The following is a 19,415-nucleotide window of genomic DNA, read 5'->3' on the forward strand; positions in this document are numbered from 1 at the left end:
AAGGAATTCCCTGTAGGAACCTTTCCCCCTCCCTCTTCCAGCTGCTGGGCCTCCCACCTCCCCTCTACCTCCCAGAGGTGGGAGAAGTTGCTTGGAGGACCGCAGAGAAAGGAGGGCAGAGAAGAAAGAGATGGGGCAGGCTTAGAGTGAGGATTTGCATCTGGGAGGTGGGGAGTGTGGGGTGGCTGTGGCCAGTTTGGCAAAAAATTGAGATGGGGTTGAAAGTGAGTAACTACATGGGGGCTAGAGATGCCTCCAGCTTCCTAGAGGGGAGCCTGTGTGAGTGGGGAGGTTGTCAGAGGGGAGCAGTTTGCTTAATGCCTTTTGTAAAAGGGTCCAGAAGCCTGGGTTAGTCCTGCTTTAATTGAGGAGGTGGGATGGGCAACATTACTTCTCGAGCCTCAGATTCAGTATCCATAAAGTGGGGGTAACAGACATACCCAAGGGTTACAGATCAAATGAGTTCATAGATAAGAAGTGTTGTGTAAAATGTAAAGCGCGATGCAAATGTGAGTTTCCTTATGAACAAGATTGTGCCCAACTTGGTGAAGGTTGGGCTGGTGCATTCCATTCATTTGGTCTTGGGATCCCGAGGTCCACTATGAACTACAGGTGAGGGCGGGATGCCCAGCAAGACCCCACAGGTGATACCCCGAGGAAGGGAAGGTGGGAGAATGAACCTGCCCCAGCGTCTGTGCCCAACCCCTCGCCTCGCCCTTAGTGTGTACTCAACAAATGCTTGTAGAATGAATTGATAAATGGTGTTTTGGAGGAGACATGGGCAGAAATGAATAAGGGCAATGGCATGTGTGACATTTCAGTGGGAGAATTGAGAGACGGGGTGACTTAAGGAAAACGGCACAAGTTTGAGAGCCAGATGACCTGGGTTCAAACATTCAGTTTCTTCATCTCTAAATGAGAATAATAACAGTCGCAGGCAGTTGCTGTGAGGATTAAGTGAGATCATGTGTATGAAGAGGGTGGCCTTTCGCAGGCACCCAGTAAATGGTAGTGGCGATGATTACTATGATTAAGATGGGAGGGTGCTTTCTACCTCCTAGGAGAGACTATTCAGAGGCTTCCGGCCCTTCACCCGCCCGTGAGGCGGGGTGGGGTTGCCCACTCTCCACACGCCCCAGAGCCTGCAAGAGTCTGATCGTCCAGGTGGTTTGCGTGGGGGGGGGCTCAATGAGTAGGGAGCATGACCTCCACCTGTAGGAACTCAGAGCTCCAGACCTTTCTTCAGAGAAAGACTCATGGTTTGGGGAGTCTAGCCCAGGCCACTAAACAGACCACTTGCAAAATATATATATATACAGCCAACAATTTCAAGGGGGGCTGAATCAGAAGAGAAGAGCCCTTTGGAGGAGGAGGTGATGGAAGATCTTGCTTCCACACCAATCAGCAGGCAGTGATCCCTGAAGCATCTTCCTAGGCTGCTTTCAAAGAATCTAAGTTCCAGCAGTGTGTTTGTGCAGAATGGAGTTATTAGCATCTGCTTCTACTGAACCCTACTATCTCAGTCCCCTGCCCTGATTTCCCCACTTCCTCAGTGGTACCTTTCTTCCTGCCACCCAGCCCACCCATATCCTTGTTCCTGTCCTCTCCCTCCCCCTCGGCCTTCACGTTCAGTTGTTCATCAAATCTTATTGCTATTTCCTTCCTCCCTCCCTCTCTCCCTCCCTCCCTCCCTCCCTCCCTCCCTCCCTCCCTCCCTCCCTCCCTCCCTCCCTCCTTCCTTCCTTCCTTCCTTCCTTCCTTCCTTCCTTCCTTCCTTCCTTCCTTCCTTCCTTCCTTCCTTCTTGTCCTTCTCTCCTGACCATTGCCTCCATGCTCCACCCACTCTGTCCCATCACCCGCCTCTTCACGTCTTATCCTGTACCTGGACTATTGCAAAATTGATTTGCTGGTCTCCAGCCATGCTCCTCCAACCCAGCCTACACTTCCTGCTTGGAAACCTCCATCTCCCTTATTTCCAGGAGGATCAAGCCCAAACTCATTATTCTGGCATTTTAATTTTTTATCCCCTGGCCTTGTATTAGTGGATTCAGGAAATGTGTTGACTGGATCCCTCCATACCATCTGGGCTGGTCTTTTCTGCATCCGCCAAACAAGCCTGAGTCTCTCTTCCCACTTTCCTCCTTAACCTGAGGTGCCCTGACTCATTTCTGCCTTTCTAGACCTGCCCATCCTTAAGATGTGCTGAAGTTCCTTCTCCTCCCCTCTTCTTCCTCTCCCACTCCTTGCCCTCCTCCTTCTTTCCTATGGAGCCTTCCTGACCACCTTGCCCCTGAAGGATTTCTCTTTCTCCTGGAATCTCCATGTGCACCCCTCCAGCCTGTACACACGTGTTGGCTTTGTCCATTTTTTATTTGGGAGGAAAGTGGTGGGGGTGGTGGACGTCCTTCAGGGAACAACAGTAGGTGACTCAGGACTAGTTCTGCCTCTCTGGGTAGACTCGCCTACAGATGGGGCACCAAGATGCTAGGGAGTCCCCTCTGACACAGAGGAAAAGCCTCCTTGCTTTACTGGAAAACAAAATCTGTCTCTTTCCCATGCCCTTTGCTCATTCCAGAAATAGGATGCTGAAGAAGAGAAGGCTCTGGAGCTTTCAAAATCCTGAGTTTGCATAAAGAGGAGAACCCAGCAGCCAGTCAGAGTCAGAAAGTTTTGTGTAGAACAGAACTTGAGGACTACACTGGTCCAATTGTCTCATTTCGCAGATAAAGGAGTTGCACTTGATTCCAACGCCAATGTTCCTGTTGGAAAGGGCTTCAGACCTTCCAGGGACAATGCTGATCCCAGGACAATGTTTTCCCCGAGTGGCATTCAGAAGGGCCCTTTCTGACCACCCTGGTGACCTTGCCACCCCAGCTGATGGGACAGGCCCTCTGGGTTCTGTTACTCCTCTTGAGGGCTCTGGTTCCCCTCTGGCCTTGGTTTCCCAGGACTATGACATCCAGAGTTGCAAATTTGCAGCCACAGGAATTCCCCCAGCTCCTGGTGAGGAGGCACCCTTGACATATTTCCTAATTCCAAGAACAGGGGTTGAGGTGGGGTGGGACTTAGGAGGGGAGGTTACTTCATCCCAGCCAGCCCTTCAGGTAAGGACAAGAGGTGGAGGGAAGGGGAATGGGAGTGGCATCGTGGGGAGGAGGGGTCGCAGAGAACTAGCGGGGATGGGGGTCTGAGGGAATCAGGTCTCAGGGTCTCAGAGAGGGTGTCTCATGATGCTAGGTTAGGGGCAGGAAAGTGGAAGAGGGAGTAAGAGAGCCAGGTATAGGGAACATGACAATCTGATCTCCAGTTAAAAACAAACAGCCCTGCTACGTGATGTCAGCTTCGCTGGAAAAAAAGTCAAGTGCCCTATTGCCAGAGGTGTGTATCTTCGAGCGCTGCTCCCCCTTCCACTGCCTCCCATCCCCCTACCAGGTCAGGGATAAATAGCAGGTGCCGTGTGATAATACTGAGAAACAGAAGGGTGACCCTTCCCCTCCTCCACTGTACAGGGAAGCGGGGCCCAGTCCCAAAGGGCTGGAGGAATTTAGGGGGATTGTGGGACTTAAGGGGAGTAGGGGATGAGCCAGGGAGAGTAGAGGGCAGGTGATGAGGGTGCATGGACCATTCTATACCCTGGCAGGAGAGTGGGCCCAACCTGGAGCAGAGGGATGCAGGGGTCCTGCGAGGTGGAGGAGCTGGAAGAGGGGAAGGAAAGGGAAAATAGACCCTGTGGGGTGGGCACAGGCTGCAGCAGAAGCCCTCCTGGGTTTCTCCAGGACTTCTCCAATGAGCTCATGCCAAAGCAAGCCCCGGTACCTCCTCCCAGTCACATTTCTGACCAGGTCTCTGTCAACACTATCCGAAACTGTAGGCAGAGGTGGGCTCAGGCAGAGAAAGGCTGGGGCACAGATGGGCTCAGGCAGAGGTAGTGCCCGAGTGAGTGGAGGTGCTGAAAGACCCGGACCGGCACCTGGCCATGGCAAGCACGCAGTAAACTCCGACTCTGACTCCAGAGGAGCTCTTTCTGTCTCTGCCATCTCTAGCAGGCACTCTGCCTTTTTTGGCTTTCCTTTTTCCATCTGCCCTTAAACCTGCTGCCCCATGCCTTAACCCCTCCAAATTTTCCTGAGACTTGATTAGAGGAACAGCAGAAAATCTTGTGAGAAGAAGGTAGAGCATCTGGGGAGCAGGACGGTGAGGGGCCCATTTGTGGGTTTTGATCAGGTCTGGAGGTGATCCTGTCACTGTGGCCCAGGCTGACTTGACCCTCAGTCCTGCTGGGGGTGTGCATGTGGGGGAGGGGGTTTTTGACGCACATGTGCCAGGCACGGGAACAGGCCAACCCACCCTGGCGTCCTTATCACTCATTCTTAGCCAGCTGGTTGCTGTATTCTGGGAAGAGGAAAGGTCACTTTGAGGTTTCCCCTTTGCTCTAGCTGCTGGTTGCCTCCCCTCCTCATCCAGCGTGGGGGCCGCAGGGCAAGAGCAGCCTCAGAGTGACCCAGGTGTGAATGTGAGCTAGGATGGACAAGCTGGCTGAGGTCTTAGTGGGACACTACATCCCTGGCAGGAGGAGGGAGGAGGTAGAGACCTCTGTACCCCCAAGGCTTTTTTTTTTTTTGAGACGGAGTCTCCCTCTGTCACCCAGGCTGCAGTGCAGTGATGCAATCTCGGCTCGCCATAACCTTCGCTTCCTGGGTTCAAGTGTTTCTCTTGCTTCAGCCTCCCTAGGAGCTGTAATTACAGGCATGCACCATACACCCAGCTAATTTCTTTTTGTATTTTTAGTAGAGACGGGGTTTCCCCACGTTGGTCTGGCTGTTCTCGAACTCCTGACCTCAAGTGATCTGGCTGCCTCAGCCTCCCAAAGTGCTGGGATTACAGGCCTGAGCCACCATGCTTAGCCCCCCCAAGGCATTTTTAAGCACTCCTCTTCCTTCTACTGTCCCTTTGCTTCCAGGGCAAATCTCTCCCCACTTCTCACCCCAGCCTAATTTCCTTCTCGTTTTGGGGGGAGGATGAGATGTCCCTAAGGTGTCTTCCCACTCTCTGGCTGTCCTAGCGACTGCATCCCATGTGGGGGAGAGATTCACTGATATCACTCCCCAAATCCCCACCCCTTATCTCCAGGCAGACTCTCCCTCCCTTTCCCTGCTGGGGACAGGTGCTGGGCTGAGGAAATAGGCTCCAGAGACAAGGGACTGAGGCTAGACTTTGAGAGTCACTTCCCAACACTGAGGCCTGACAAGGTCATGGGCTCCTTGGAATGGACACTTAAGGTTAAATTCCTAGAAGCCTTTAAGGAGACTGGGGCTGCTTTCAAGGCCTGGGCAAGGAGACCAGCGAAGGACCCAGCTGCTCTGGTCCCAGAAATCCAGGCTTCCCGCCCAGTGAAGATCAACTCCCCTTGAAAGGGTGGCCCTGCCCCTTTCATCTTCCAAGTAGTGACCCCACATCCCCCAGAGCTTGGTCAGTGTTGAGCTGATCCTCGATTCCCCCAGCAAGCTCAAGGGGGTGGGAGTCTGGCTGTTCAGTATGGTTTAAGAGGCGCTCTTGAATACTGGGTCTATGCCAATCTCCGGAAGACTCTGGGCATTCAAAGATAAAGAGGAGTCCGTCTCTGCCCCAGGGTTTATACAAATGAGACTCAGAGCAGGTGGCTGGCTCTGGGACCTGCCTGGGAAGGTCATCCTGGCAGTGGAGGTGCTCCTGGGGCCTGCTGGTCTTGGTGCTGCCCAAGCAGGGTCTTCCCAGGTTCTGAATGCCAGGACCAGGATGAGGGAGGTGGGGAAAGAGTGTGGGGCTCTGAGGGAGGGTCATCTGGATGAGTGAAGCCACTCAGAGGGAAAGCCCTCTCTCAGTCTGCCCACCTGGGGGGCTGTGGCACTCCAAGGTCTTCCTTCTGGTGCTTAGACCCGTGGGGCAAGTGTAAGGAGGCAGTAGATGCTGGAATAATAAGCGTTGCCAGGCCTCAGCTGGGGACCCTCTGGGCTGATTTTGAGGAATGGGGGCACTGCCTGAGAATGGCTTGGAACCCCTTGGAGCTGCAGGATGAGGGGTTTGGAGGTTGAGACCCTGGGGAGCTGCCTGCCCATCTACTGTCCTGGCCCAATCCCTTCTGTGTTGAAGCATTCACCAGGGAGTAGGGCGTCCCAGGTCCAGCTACCGCTCACCCGCCTGCCTGATGGAGCTGGTCCCTTGCTCACCCTCTCCCACTCCTGACGTTCCTCCTCCTCCCCCTCTTCCAACTTCTCAGGACTAATGGGATCCTGCGTAGTCTGTGCTGAGTTCCCAAGCCGCTGGAGAAGTCAGTGAGTGAAGGGGTTGTCTCGGGGGTAGAAGGAGGGGGCGACAGCCATAAAGAGTGAGCTGGTGAGCCGAGCCTGAAGGGCTTACACCACCACTGGGAAAAGAAAGGGAGAGGAGCAGCCTGCAGCTTCAAGGGCTGGCTAGGAGGAAGGTCTAACACTTTCCTTTCCTAGAAGACCTTTGCCTCGCTCTGTTTTGGGGTCTGGCGACCTCCTCCACCACACCCTCGCCCTACTTGCTCCCTCAGCCAACCTCAGCCTTGCAGCCCAGGTCCATACATGGACGTGAAGACCCTAAGGGCTCCTGAGAGGGGAAGGGCTGGGGGCTGCTCTCAGACTCCAGGAGACAGGATGTCTCTCCTACTTGTGCTCAGGTGGGCAGTTGGCTCCTGTCATCCCTCCCCTCGGTACCCCTTGTGCCCGCCCCCTTGCAGGGATGACCCCAGCCCCGTGGGGTGGGCTGTGTTGGGTGGGGCTTACCGGTGGGTGAGCAAAGCTGGCTGGGCAGGGCTGCAGGTGTGTCTGGGGAGCAGGCAGCCGAAAGGTGTTCGTCAGGTGTGTGAAACGGCTCTGCTCAAATAATCCAGGGAGGCGTTTATAAATAACTTTTCCTCAGGGCCACGGGGTGAGCCCCGGCTTCTGATTGGCTCAGAGGGGAAGTGGTTTTGAACACTACACCGTAGCTAAGCCTGAGGAGATAGGAAAAGGAGATAAGGGGAAAAGGTCCCAAATGAACAGCACTTTTTTTGTTTTACCTGGGGAGCAGGGCTGTTTGATGGGAGCTTGGCACTTCCTAAATCCACCCCAAAGACAATAGGTCACATTCAGCGGGGCTCCTGCCCCACAGGCTCCCCCAGGGCGGCCAGGAGGAGGGGGATGAGGCAGAGGAGGGGGACAAGGCAGGCTCTTCTGAGCTTGCTATCCTGCTGCTTATGGGGCTGGGGGTCAGGCCAAATAGCCTCTGGGACAATGGGAGCTATTGAGGCCACCCGAGGGGTGTGCTCTTGGGTCTGCTTGCTTTGAAGATGGGAGATCTAGGGGGTGGGAAGACCGTAGACCTCTGAACACCCTTGGGGAAGGGGAAGAACCATGTCTGGGAAGCCCTGGGAGCCTTTAGGAGGTTTGGGGTGGTGGCAGAGACCTGGTCTCCAGTTCTGTCCCCAATCTTAAGTCACTTGTGAGCTCTGTGCCTTTGTCTATCCATCAGTACCATGGGGAAAGTATTCCTGGCCCTCCAGGTAGTGTGCAAAGAGAACCCAGGGGTTTATGATCTGGTAAAAGAGCTCAAGAAACTGGACTTACAACAATTATATGAGAGGTGACCCAAAGCCTAGCAAATCTCCACTTTGCAGGCCTCTGCCGTTTCCAGGAATTAATGTCTCCCTGGGTCGTGGCACTGCTCTGGCTGCTGCCAGCTGAGCTGCCCATCCCAGGCCCATTGAGTACTGCAGAAGGACCTCAGAAAGCAATTCTGGACAGGGGCTGGGAGGAGGGTGGGGGAGTTTCTTGTTTACCTCCTGGGAGGGAGAGGCCCTACCTGACACCAGATGCCCTTTCTTTGAAACATCAAGAGCTCCACTGTCCTTGTCCTCAATTGCCCCCCATCTCTCCAAAAGAAACCAGAGGCTCTGAAGTGGTCTGGAATCAGTGCAGGGGGCGTCAGTAAGACACCTCTAAAAGTTGGGGCTAAATTTCCCCAAGGTGAAATGAGCTAGCTTCAGTACGTAATAGGGACTCAATAAATATTTGTTAAATGAATGAAAGAGTGAATTGTCTGCAAGCCCAACCCAAGGGATCGTTTGTAGATACATTGTTGTGGGGACTAGGGAAACACCCGAGGTCACCCAGAGTTGTCAGGGTGTAGCCAGAATTAAAGTGACCCAAATGTGCCCTGACACCTGGCTGAGGGAAGGATGTGTGCGTGGACACTGCCTCGCGGAGCCCTTCCCCAGACCCCTGTGTGGACTGAGCTGCCATGTTGCACATCCCTTCCCATGGCTTCCTCTGCTAACACTAACCACAGTGAATGGTAATTATGCACGGAATTGTCAGTCTTTCTCCGAACACCGTGAATTCCCTGAGGAGGGCACGTGGGCAGTGCTGTTTTGTATCCCTACCCACCTAGCCCAGTGCCTGGCACTTAGGAGGAGCTCAATATAGATTTGTGGAATGAATGAATGATTTACACAAAGCAGAGCCAGAGGGTACGAATTTGTCCATGCATCTTCAGTATGGCCCAGTGTCGTGGGCAGCCTGACCTGTTCTAAACTTTGGCCAGGAAATTCCTAGAAAGCAGGTGAGTCATTAGGTTCTTCCTATAGTCAGGTGACAGTGGCCATCAATATCAAACAACTAAGTCCCGCGGCTGAGACACAACATCCACCAGGGAATCTTCTGGCTGTACGTCCTTCAGGGAAGAGAATGCACTGCCCAGCTGGCTGGAGCGTCTAGGGCTGCTTTTGCAGGCATGCTTCTCTTTTAAATGACCATGGACATTCTGGGCTACCAATTGATCCAATGTGAGTTTTATTAATGTGAGTTAGTACCTCCTGAGTCTGACCTACTTTCCATAGTAATGCTTGGTTTTCAAACAGGTTATTTGGTTTCACTCTTATACCAACCATATAGGCATGTTACTCTCACTTTTTGACGAGTAAACTGAGGTTGACTGAAGTGAGATAACTTGTTCAAGGTCACAGAGATCCGGATGGAAGAGACAGGACTCTAACTTGGCTAAAATGACTTCAAATCCTCCGCTTAGTCTATGATATTATCTTAACCTTCGAGCCTGCAAAGCTAAGGATTCGATCTTATACAAGACATTACCTTTTAGACACTGTCAGACTCCCTTGCAGGTATAACTCCTAATGTAACCTGGATGAAGGTGTCTGGGGCTTCCAGGATATGTGCTGGAGTTGGAGACTTGTTGTCTGCCCTCGAAACTTTTCTACTGTCTCAGCAAATTTCTGGGCAGGTAGCCCTTACATCACAGGGGCAGGAGGGATAGATGAACCCAGAGATTCCTCTGACGTCACCACAGAAGATGGACAGTGGGCTCAGAATCTGGGACCAGTCATTGGTGGGAGACCCAGGAAGTAGGAAACAGACCAGAGCCTAGGGAAGCAGAGGACAGGAAGGAGAGTGTCCCTGCTGGCTGAAAAGGCATCTTAGGCGTATCTTGGGTAGAATTAAACTGTGGACAAATTAGGGTTTATGGAGGGAACACAAAGATAGAGAGAGACAGGTAACAGAGCGACAAGTGACAAAAACACAGACAAGAGGTGATAGAGACAGAAGATCAGAAACAAAGAGAAAGGAGCAAAGGACACATTAACAGCCATGGCAGCTCAGCCTTGACTTTTGCTAAATCGTCTGTGTTTCATGATGAAAGCAGATGAACAGCAACCCTCTGCCTCTCTCTGGAGCAGTGCAGAGAATCCTTTGGAAGCAACTTCACCCCCACCCCAGGGTGGGATGCTGCATTCGTTCATTCATTCATTCACTTGAAACCCCTTATCGAGTGCCAGGATCCGGTGGACAGTGAAATAAATTAGACACAATTCCTGTCCTGAAAAGATCTCACAACCTGGTGAGGAAGACAAGAAGGCAAAGAGACCATCATAACACGGAACATAGGGTGCTGTGGGAGTATCAGGAAGAGGCGCCCAGATCAGCCCTCCAGGGCATGGAGAAGGAACCAGGAAGACCCCAGCAAGAGGAGGACAGGAAGGTCTGTCACAGCTGCAGCCTGGACACCTGAGCTATAGACCCCAGGCCGGGGAGGACTCCCAGGAGGAAGTAGGATGGCAGCTGCCCCTGGAAGCTCTGTTTCTAGAAGGGCTTTCCAGCTGGTTCCCAAGCCCTCTTTGATTTCTGAACCCACCCAGGATTCTCTGCCTTAAAACCCATCCCTGTGTTCCCCTGTGATCCAGAGCTTGCAACCACACACACACACACACACACGCGCACACACACACACACACACACACAGTCACACATAACACTGAATTATGCAGATAAAGCCAAAGGATTCCTAAGGTTCCCTCCTGACACATCTCACCTTTGAGCTGGTCCTGCTAAGAAACAGCTACTTTCCAGATGAGCACACCCAGGCTAGACCTGCAAGAAGGAGACGGATTCTGCCACCTCTGTCCATCCTTGGGCTTCTCTCTGGTCTTATCTGCACCTGCTGGCTTCTTGCACGTGTGCTTGTGTGGGTGCCAAAGGTGTGGGCAGAAACTTGTTTTGGGCAGAGCAGCCCAGTGCTTAAGCAAACACCTCAAGGCTGAAGACAGAAAAGTCTTCACCACCCTGCCCTGCAGCGGCAGGATCTGACCTGGCCCTGCGAGCGGCTGCCAGGTTCATGAGTGCATGAGAACTGGTGGGACTGCAGAGGTACCCAGGGAGAGACAAATCTTCACTTCTCTCCCGTGGGAAGCCCAGGGGCTCAAGTACCCCAGCTGTGTGTATCTTAGGCTGGTCAGGAGTCGTGGAAGGCAAGGTGAGTAGGGTGATGCCAACCAGTGCTTGGTCTTTCAACACAGGGAAGCTGAGCTCCTACCATGCATCCAGCACTATGCTAGGCACTGGGCATGCAAGACCCAGTGAGAACCAGTCCTTGGGAAATCAAGACCCTGGCAGAAGCGGGCAGAGGAGGCTTCTAGAACACACACAGTGACAGAACTGGGGGACAGTATGTTATGAGGAAACTTAGGGTAGACTGGGGTGGCCAGTGTCCAGACTGGAGATGGCCAGGTCAGCATGGGCCATGATCCCTGCACATCTGAGGCCAGAGGAAAGGACAGGTCACAAACCACAGAACAGGAGATGAGAACGAGGCCTTAGGGTCCGTCTGGTTCACCTCCTTCATTTTACATATGAGATACCCGAGGCCCCAGAGAGGGCCAGGGACCTGCCCAAAGTCACCGAGAGAGATGATGGCAGAGCTGAAGAGATGGCTCAGGTCGGTGCCTGACTCAGGACCCTCCACCCTGGTCCTGGAGCACAAACCAAGCCCTCTCTCCACAAAGGGGGCAAGAAGTCATGTGGGGACCTCCTTCCACTCCCCACATGCTCATTACCCAGACACACCCTGTGCACCAAGGTGGGCATGTGCTGGCTGCCACTGCAGAGGGATTGTTCTGCACATCTGGCCAATTTTGTTAAAGGAGTGGTTTAGGGTGAGGGTCGGGGGTGTGGGGAAGCAGGTCTGCAGTGTCAGGCCTTGGGAGCCCAGGGGGATACAATTCCTAGGTGGGCGGGTCCTGCAGCTTCTAGAAGGAGGAAAGGATTCTGCTCAGAACCAGAAATTGGTGGCCTGGGTAAAGGTGTTCAGGGCAGTTTACACTGCCCTGAGAATGCTGAAACTGGGGCTGGAGGTTGGGAGGGGGTGAGTTCCAGGCAGTTAATGTTGACTGATGGGCCTCCTGGCTGCAATTCTGACACTAGGGCCTTAGGCCAAGCACATATTAACCTGGGTATAGGAGATGCTTCTAAGGGTGGAATGTAGACCCCTAATGCAGGACTAACTGAGAGAGTTGGAGAAGCATTGGATTGAGAGTCTTGGGGATCAGGCCTCACCCCGTCTCTAGGATCTGGCTTAGGCAGCAAGGATATTAGGGCAGAGGTGGTATTTCCTGACTGCAGTCAAGTCCAAGGAAAATGATACCTTCCCATCCCCCTTCCTATTCCACATGCCCAGGAAAGGGTCTGAGACTGCAGGGTGCCTAACGCATACCACCTGATCCAGCCCACCTGACTCTTCCTCCTGGTGACCCTGACCCCATGGACCTCTGTTTTCTGAGTGCCAACACCTGTGCTGTCTGAACCTCACTGCCAGCCAAAGGTGAGGTATTCTAGGTTTTCTAGGTTATTTTTGTTTCTGAATGGTTCCTTGAGGCCAGGAATTGTGTCACAAGCACTTGCGATGCATCAGAATGTAGTGGAAGAAGGAAAACTTTAGGCTCAGATCTTGGCTCTGGGGGTTGGGTGGGGGGGTTTGCAAGTCATGAGACCTGGGACAAAGTATTAAACTCCCAGGCTCAATTTACTCATCTGTGAAGAAGGATGAGTCGGAAAAAAGGGAGGTGCAGTTGTAAGGTGAATTCCTTTCCTTCGGGCACAAACTCGGGACCCAGGAGTGACCGCCTGTGGGGTGGCCACGTGCTTATCTTCATCATCTCTCTGACAGCAGCTTCATCAGCCCTTCAGCCACATCCCAGCTAGGCGAGGCCCTTCTCACCTGCACAACGAATGGCCCTTGCTTCCTTTCCCAGGAAGCTGGGAATGCTGAGCTCCGGTTTGCAGGTCTGGCCTCATAATCTCCCACATGCAGCCAGGTGGCAGAATGGGTTCCAGAAGGCTCCTCTCCCAAGCTTCTCCAGCAGAGCAAAGCCATGGTGGCAGCACCCACGTTGGAGCCCTGAAGCCCCAGCCCCCTCTGCCTGGTCTCCTTTAGGAAGGTGCCAAGTGGAGAGTGTGAGTGAATGTGTGTGTGTGTGTGTGTGTGTGTATTTGTGTGTGTGTGCATCTGCAGTGTGAATTTTGAACAAGAATGAGATACTTTTCTAAAAGGGAGGGGGCTTGGGTATGTAGTACACCTTTCCTCTTCCTCCCTCCACACCTCCACATGCTCTCTCATGACCAGTGGTCCTTTGCCTAGCCCTGAATGCAGCTGAGCCCTCTCACCGTCTGGATACCTGGAGCTTTCCTGCCTAAGGAATAACCCAGACTCTTTAGACCCCGACTCACAGGTATAGGCAGCTTTTGAAAGAACAGTCTTGCAGCGGGGGCTGCTCCAGTTCACGTTGGAGAGAAGGGAGTGTGGAGGGGCATGTGTCTACCATGAGTGTTTGGGGGATAAGTCCATAAATTTATCAGCACCTTTCTGCAAAGTAAACCTATTGCAGTGTTTTTTTACCTTCCAAGGTCAGGGTACTTAGCTCCCTGATTCCACTCTCTCCCCGTTTCCAGCAACTTCTCCAAAACTGATCACCGAGGGCTAAGGTGGAGATGGTAGAGGGTCAAGGAGAGGCTTGCAGCCCCAGAGAAAGGACGTGTCTACCCTAGGAAGGGAACTGAGACCAAGCCAGGGCTTTAGTCTGGAACACAATTGGGTGCCCTGGCCAGCTGGAACTCAACTCTCCAACTGAGATTGGGGTCAGGTGTGAGCTGTGCATGGCATTCCCTGAGCAAAGTGGGCCCAGTGTGAGGGTGCAGGAGGAAAACAGGCTGGCCTGCTGGGACCTTGGCTGGGGCCACTTCTCTGGGTCTCCTAGCACCAGGCAGGCCCTAGGTGGGTGTGACAAAGGCTGGCTGAGTCGCACTGGGGTCCAACCCTCAAGAAGTACCTTCAGGGAACAGGCCACCGAGCGAGTGGGTTCTTGGTGAGCTGGGCTAGTTCCCGTCAACCCTCCAGGGTTCTGCTCCGGCCTGGCCTGCTCACAGGGCCGCATTGTTCCCTGGGATCCTCTTGAGCATTTAGCTTGTCTCGTCCTGCTGGTACATTCGTTGGCTGTGATTCCTGCTGAAGACATCTGCAGGACGCAGGCAGGACGCCAAGCTTGTGGGCAGGACTTGAGCTGCTCCACTGAGCAGGGAGCTCAGAAGCCGCAGGGGCTCGCCAGCCAGGGATGTGACCATCTGGGGCTGTTTGCCAAGGGCAGGAGCAAGTTTGCCTGGGAAGTTCTGACACCCCCACTGGCCCCAGCAAGGAGGCTGAGTGCAGGGGGCTGTCTGCAACCCCAGTGTCCTGAGATTGTCTCTGTTCCCTCCAGACACAAGCTGTGTGGTTATGGGCAAGTTAATAAACGTCCCTGAGCTCTGGGCCGCCTCATCTGCAGGAGGTGGGTACTAGCAGCACCTACATCAGAGAGACGTTGGGAAGGTTAAACAAGGTAATGCACGAAAAGCACTTAGCTTAGGGTCTACACCTCTCAGCCTCAGAGGGCCCAGCCCATGAACACTGCCCTGTCTCTATGGCTGCTCCCTATCCAGCTCAGAACGCTCTCCCTTCCTGCCTCAGCTTCCTAAGCACTTCAGCTCAAGCCACATGTCCCTGATGCCTGCCGTGTGCACTGGTTCTACCCACACTGCCATAGCACTCCCAGGTGGTAACTGCAGTTAGATACTTGACCACGTGTTGTCAGGGACTTGGCTCTAATGCGAGGCTTCATTCTTGGACCATAAGATTTGGGATGTTTGCTTGTTTTGTCTCCTTTGCAGACCAAAACATACTAAGCATTTTAACAACAGTGCTTAACTATTGACTGAACATACCCATCCCGGGTCCTGCCGCTGGGCAATTAGAAAAACCATAATTTATTGTGGTTGTAGTTATGCTCTGTGGAGATCCGAGGCTTCCAAAGACGTGCTTCGGCTGCAGCCACACCCCACCAGCTGGTGAGCTCATGTGATTGTGACTTGCCCACGTTTTGCTGGCTGGTGCCCCCTCCCTCTGACTCAGAGCTGAGTGTCCTTCCTCAGCTACCGTTTGCTATGGTTAAGCCTGGGAGTGGGAGTCTCCGGGGTGTCTCTGTGTAGGCTCTTCTGCTCTGGACTTGTTCTTACTGTCTCTTGCCCACTGGTCATGGAGATAGGGTCCCTCCTGAGAATTCTGCCCTCCTGCTCTGCTGCCAAGTCCTGGAGCTCCAATCCTTTCTCTATACTATTTCCCCATCCAGCTTTGAAGATTGGGAAGGCCCAGCATCTCAGGGCACACCAGGACCAGCTGCCACATTACATACCATGCAGAAGGGTGGGTTGTGGTATCTCTCCAATCTGTGTCACGCTGTGTTGTCCCAACCCTGATGGTGCTATGGTGCAGACTGCTGGCTATGCACCGTCGGAAACTGCATGTAGGATGTATGGTGGCCCAGCGGGACTCCACTTCCCAGCTTCCTTGTAATGAGGTGTGGCCACGTGGCTGAGTCCTCATTGGACTGTGAATGGAGAATGAGGCTGGCCACCTGCAGGTCTGGGTCTTGAGTTGTTGGACATGCTTCCTGCATGCCCTCCCCTCTTCCTGCCAGCTGAAGCCTAGATGTGGTAGTGACCCAGCTTTCACTATGTATGGTGACAATGGCCTGGCAAGAGGAAAACAGCAGAAGAAATGAATCTGGGCCCATGAATGACCTCAGGAATGAATGCCAGCAGCCTGGACTCCTCACTTTGAGACTCCCTAGTCTCTCAAGGAGAGAAAAACTCCAGTATTCTATGATCTACTGTATTGAGGTTCTCTTTATAATGGGACTTTAGTCTTTAACACACACATGTGCCCTGAGTCTCATTAAGTCCCCAGTGAGAACTGCTCCTTCTGCTTCTGCTGTAATCCTACGCTGCCCCTGAGCTCCCTCTCTGAGCCTAGCTGGGGAAAGAGGTCACAGAAGTCCGTTTCCCGAACTCTCCTTCTCTGCTCCAAGGGATTTGGTCACAGGGACTCTTCCTCTCCTGCAAATAGAGGCCTGGAGGGCTTTGATTCCCAGCTCATCAGACATACCGAGACTTTGGATTCCAGGATAGGGCCATCTGGGTCACCCAGCCCTGTGCCTCTTTAACAACAGAAGCTTGGTAATTAATGCCCCAGCATAAGTTAAGCCTCGCAGGATGAGGGCTCAGTCCTCCTGCTTGGCTCACCTCTGTCTCCTGCTTAGAGTGAGAAGAGAAAGCAGCATTGGAGGTCTTTCAGATCAGGAAAGGATGCTGTGGGCTAATAACTTCCAGGCCTCTTACTGTCTCTTAGAGTAAGCAGGTCATATGTGAGTAACCCCTGACATGGGCATTGAGGAAAGAGAGCTGTGCAGACCCCAGGAACAATTAGTGCCTGAAGTATAACTTACTGCTTACTTATATCTATCCTATATATATAAAATCATACTTAGTCCCATATAATCTTTTTATATAATCATATAACAGATTGCAGTCGGAGCTGTACCAACACATTTAGTGCTGATTTATATAATCCTTCTATGTAACCATGTAGCAGTTTGTAGTAGGAGGAATGCCTAGAGCAGTCAGAGAGCAGAAGCAGTACGTGGAAAAACAGCCAGACCAGGACAAGAATCAATGACCCAGGTGGTAGCGCCCCTGCCTGAAAGGGCATACGATGTAGGGTAGGTCAGGGCCTAGACGGCAGTGCCCCGTACCCACTGCATGGCCAGCTTGGAGCAAGAGTTATTCCTCTTGAAAAGGAGTTGCAGTACCTTGCATCCAGTTCTTGCGGAAAGTAGGCCTCAGGCCTGAGATCCCGCGCACCGCGGCGGCTGTACACCCTGTCGGCTTTTTCTTGCTACTGTGCTGGCTCAAATCATCCTCCCATAAAGTATCTTAGAGAAGAGCACACTGTCAGCTCCCACCGCATTGGCTTACAGCATCAGCTTACAGCATCCTTCTACAGGGATCCTTTGAAGTCTCCAGCCCCCAGATAAGAAATGTTGTGCACGGCACTTGTTGCACACAGCCCACCTCCTTGCCCCGGTGACCTAATGGGGGTGGACCCCTTTTTTGTACATGACCCATTACTACTGCCCACAGCATGGCTCCCTACTGCACATGGCCCACCTCTCTAACTAGATAACCTAATGGGGTGGCCCCCTCACTTGCCACTCACATGATTATGTATGCCCTATCACTAAGCCTATAGATAACCTCACTCACGATCCTTCCCCTTCCCTTGTACCTAATTAATACAGACGCTTCCAGACGTTTGGGGCCTCGCCTGTCTTTGCTCATAGGTGGCGTGGTCCCCTGAGCCTGGCTGCTCTTTTCCAGTCCTTCTGTGTCCTGCCTCTTCATTTCTCGAATCCTTTGCCTCAACATAGCTATAAGGGACACCCCACGAACCTGTGGGGCTGTGGCCCTATAGTCATAGATGAAGTTGTGTTACTAACTGAGGTTAGGAAAAAACAGTGCTTTAATAATTCCTTGCATTTGTAGAGTATTTAGAATGTGGAGAGCACTTTAGCATGCATTATCTGAAGCTATGCATCCCCATTTTGCACATGTGGAGACCGAGGATCAGTTACCCCCACCGAGGATGTGCCCAGGCTCTCATTTCTATACACTGCCAGGCTGAGAAGTGATGTTTTGTGACTTATGCTCAGACAGTGTTGAGCACGGGGGATAGCCTCGAGAAGAAGGTGTTGGGTTGACTTTGGGGGAGCCGCTTCACCCACCCAGTCTGTTTCCTCTTCTGTAAATGTGAAAGACATGCCTGCCTCTCCCAGATCAAGTAGAGAGCTTGTCCTTGTCACATACATGGTCCCTATTCCAATTCCTGCCCTTACTCTAAGACTGTAACGTAGATTGGTCTGCGGGCTCAGATTTGTCTAAGGAAGTTGGAATTTGGGAGGAAGAGGTGTCCTGGGGCTGCTGCTCCCAGATAGGTTCACCCGAGGTGAACCACACTAGGCTGTCCCCTGGGTGGGGAAGTGTCATCTGAGACAAGGCCTCAGCCCAGGGAGACCTGGAATGGGGGTGGGGTGGGGACTTGCTCTTTTACCTCCAGTGGCTCAGCCATACCAGGTGCCTGGGTGGAGTGTAGGATAAAGGGCCAGTGGGGAAGAAAAGCTGGTTTGACCCTAGTGCCCCTGATTTTGCTGCCCCACCAGTTACACAAACACAGCGCTGCACACCTGACATGAGCACACCCACATCAGGTACCACAGACCCCAAGCCCCAGGCCCCTCAGCTTCTATAGAAAAGCAGCATGCACGATTTAGGTTAGACACAAAGGAAAACTTCCCAGGGTATGGGTATCCAGTCAGAGACTGGATAGGGTGGAATTTTCTGAAAGGTGTATGATAGTTTCTATAAACATAAAAAAAATGCTTATCTTTTGGTGAAGGGGGTAGAGATGGGGGTGGTGGAGACTTGCCTAGAGGTAGCTGGATGCTTAATGTGTAAAACCTTACTAGTGAAAGCCTTCGATCCCAGGCAGAAAGAAAAGCAATGAAAGAACAAAGCAAGAGGCACATAAGGAACTATACTCCTTGCTTATGTCTATGCCTGGGAGAGGGAGAGAAAGACAGCGTTCTGGGCTTTGAATACAGAGAAGGGCGGCTACTTGCCTGCTGGTTGAATGGTTACCAGGGAAGCTCTTAGAACAGGGAAGTGGTGGGGGGGTCTGTGAGATGCAGATTTCCATGTGTCTGGTGATCCAATGACATCTGCAGTGGTTATCAGGACTGCCCAAGGAAATGAACTCAGGGAATCGGCGAGAGGGAAGCCCTGGAGGGGAGCTACAGAAAAGCTGCTGGCTTCTGCTCACCAGTCCAGTGTCCATCAGAGCAAACAAACCAAGGCCTTGGGAGACGGGGGTCCTCAGAACGTAGGACGATGCTCTGACCCTAATTCTTCCGATTTCCACATTTTATCATGAAAAATTTCAAACATATGGAAAAGTTGAAAGATTTCTGTGGTGAACACCATATACCCGACACTTAGAGTCTTCCCTTAACATTTTGTTCTGCGAGCTTTATCACATATCTACCCAACTACCCATTCCTCTGGACGTCCATCGGTCCCTTGTATTTTTGGAAGCATTTCAAAGCACGGGGCAGACCAATTATTTAGGCCAATTCTTCAGCATATATCATTAACAAAAGCCCAATATTTGTCACAGTTACTTTTTCTGTGGAGATAAGTTTTAATGCAAGGAAATGCACCCACCTCCAACGTGCCATCCATGTGTTCTGACAACGCCCACACCCGTGCACCTCAAACCCTTATCAAGGCACAGAGCGCGAGGACAACTCCAGAAAGCTCCCTCATGCCCCATAAATCCCCACCCAACCCCCATGCAACAGCTGTCCCGATTATTTTTCTACCACAGATTTAGTTTTGCCTCATCTATGACTTCATCCATGTACATGAAATCATACAATAGGGACTTGGGCGAAGGTTTCTTCCCTCAGCATAATGACTCCTGCAGTCTTTGGAAAGAGTCTGCTTTATAAAAAGCCAGCCTTTTTTTTTTTTTTTTTTTTTTTTAACCACTGAAAAGCATATTTCCAAATCTAATCTTCACAATGTCCAGGGAAGCCGTGTTTACAAGGGCATGGTCAACACCCCAGAGGGCCCATACTGTTTGTCCTTGACCAGCTGAAGGTA

The sequence above is a fragment of the Callithrix jacchus genome, chromosome 19 (genome assembly GCF_049354715.1).
Source record: "Callithrix jacchus isolate 240 chromosome 19, calJac240_pri, whole genome shotgun sequence".
Taxonomy (NCBI): domain Eukaryota; kingdom Metazoa; phylum Chordata; class Mammalia; order Primates; family Cebidae; genus Callithrix; species Callithrix jacchus.